Source organism: Rhagoletis pomonella, unplaced genomic scaffold, assembly GCF_013731165.1.
Source record: "Rhagoletis pomonella isolate Grant_MI unplaced genomic scaffold, Rhpom_1.0 Rhpom_scaffold_04252, whole genome shotgun sequence".
NCBI classification, from domain to species: domain Eukaryota; kingdom Metazoa; phylum Arthropoda; class Insecta; order Diptera; family Tephritidae; genus Rhagoletis; species Rhagoletis pomonella.
In genome coordinates this window covers 4,954-7,250 of record NW_023462802.1, presented here as the reverse complement: position 1 = coordinate 7,250, position 2,297 = coordinate 4,954, and the positions used below count along the sequence as shown (strand labels likewise).

The following is a 2,297-nucleotide window of genomic DNA, read 5'->3' as shown; positions in this document are numbered from 1 at the left end:
CTATTGTCTAACCGTTGACTGTTTGTTCTAGAAACGCACAGTTTTGAAGTTCCGCTCAGTTCAACAGTTGGCAACTTTCCGTCATTTTTTCCATCGTACAATTTTTCCGCTACCTGATCTCAACCTGCTTTGCTCAGCCTAACCAGATGATCGAAAAGAGTTACGCCGCTTATATTAAATGTACTATGCTCATAAATGGAGTCAGCCCTTAATAAGAATATTATGTCCGTGTTACATAAAATAAAACTAAAAAGTTCAAAATAAAATAATGTAAAAAAAAAATATTTTTTGTCAATGTTATTGTGGCTTATTAACATTTAATTTTAATATTTTTATTGAGCTTTGTACCACGGTTATTTTATTACTATGGAAAAAGCAACAAAGTCTAAGCGGTAGAAGTTATAGCAGTATTTCGGAGATCACCACGACTTATTTTTTCTAGACTTCAGCAGGGATCGAAACCGCGTCATCGATGTGTAAAGTCAGAAGCGTTAACCACTGAGCTATGCACACCCCGTAACCTCGTGTTGCTAATTCATTTTCCTTATTCAATTGCAGTTGATTTGCCGCTATTTAAACTTGATAGCGTGGTTGTTATTGTCAATTCTATACATGCGTTTGCTTTCTTGTATAGTTTCAGGCAGTCTCTTCTTAAACTATGTGTTTGTCAATAAATATAAATATATATATAAATATTTTTTAAAAACAAGCTTTTATTTAACTTGTACAATCAAAGGAATAAAATAAAATAGCTTAACAAAAGATTTTTGAGGAAGAAAATTTTATAAAACTGCACTGAAATGAATAAAATAAAATAAGTTAAGCTTTCGTTAAAGTTACTTAAAGCCAAATGGCGAAAGAAATTACTTAAACTCTAAAGAAAATTCGAATGAATTGATTTACTTCGTTTGTAAAAAAGCTTGGCGGCGAATGCGGATGTGCGCTAATTGGTTAAGAATATATATGTCGCGCAAATAGCGAATCGGCATTTACATATCTGCATACATACATATACCTAACCAATTAACTGGCAGGTTGATGTCCTTGTCGCGGTGCCAGAGGGGCTTCCATGTCAGCATGAACTAACAGGGATGCTCCGCATAGGAACCTGTACAGGAAATGTGCTTAAACAGATTCCTATGTGGAGATTACCGTACCAACAAACCCAGGGGGGTTCCGCATTGCGGGGCTACGGGTGTCACAATCCCGGGTACCCCAGTCAGAGGCTATCAATCCTGAGTCGGTTGGAGGCTCAATTGGAAGAAGAGTCTTCGGCTTTCGAAAGTCATACCAAAGACTTTAAAAAAGCTACCGCGGGCGAACAGATGCCCCTGGAGTGTGTTCGTTGGCTAGATAAGCAAAGCCAGAGAGACGAACATGGCCAAAAGACAGGCCAGATGCACATGTAAGATCGTACAGCTGGTAAGATTTGCAAGGAAGAATGTGGCTCGTCAAGCTGCTCGAGCGGGTGTAGAAAACCGGAAAAGGAGCAATTCCATGCCTATTGTCCACCCGGGCTAGAAAGTGCTCCCCAGTAAGGCCAGCAAGACCTGTGAGGTTAGCGAGATGATCAGGATCAACGATGTGAGTCAAGTGACTCGAACAAGGGTTGAAAGTCGATTTTCACTCCGGGAGGGACAGCCCGGGGTGGAATGAGATCAGTAAGTCTTGTGAGAGGAGCGAGACGAGCTGGATGAAAATGTTGAGAAAACTGTTGAAAATGGTGGAGAAACGTTGAAAGTGTTGTAAAACACCGTGTAAATTTTTGTGGTAAACCGCGGAAATTGGTGAATGTGTGGAAGTAAAAAGCAGATCTTGCTAGTTGTGGGGTTAAGCATGTGTATTCTGGTATGTTTAGTAGGTTGCGTGACTCGAGCTGGTCAAGCAAGTCTGGCTGGCGAGCACTAGTCAAGTCTGTTCAGTGAGGTACTGCCCTTCGGGGAGTATCGCGGCGGCTGTGGTTTAATACCCGAATGCGGCAGAACTCGCAAGGGTACGATGTGGAGTTGCATTGCAACCGGGTGCCGGGACCCAAATAACGGCGGAGACTTTAGGCAGGTTTCGGCCTCACCAAGGTGGTAAGTGTGTCCTCGCAATGAGTAAGGCATACATTAATCCGTTATGCTCTTGAGCTTCGTGAAGCTCGGACTGCATTAAATTGCGGTAGGTTCCCACGTTAAACCAAAACTATAGATACCTAACCAATTATGCATGTACGCTGAATTCGCCGACAAGCTTTTTTAAAAACGAAATAAATCAGTACAAATTGTTAGTAATTTTCATTGGAGTTTGAGTAA

The 2,297-nt window shown here is 41.2% G+C and overlaps 1 protein-coding gene across 1 annotated transcript in view; it reads right to left on the bottom strand.

The window, feature by feature from the left end:
- LOC118754624 overlaps positions 1-2,297 on the bottom strand; it is a 6,686-nt gene that overhangs the window by 345 nt on the left and 4,044 nt on the right. The gene's annotated exons all lie outside the window — the stretch shown is intronic.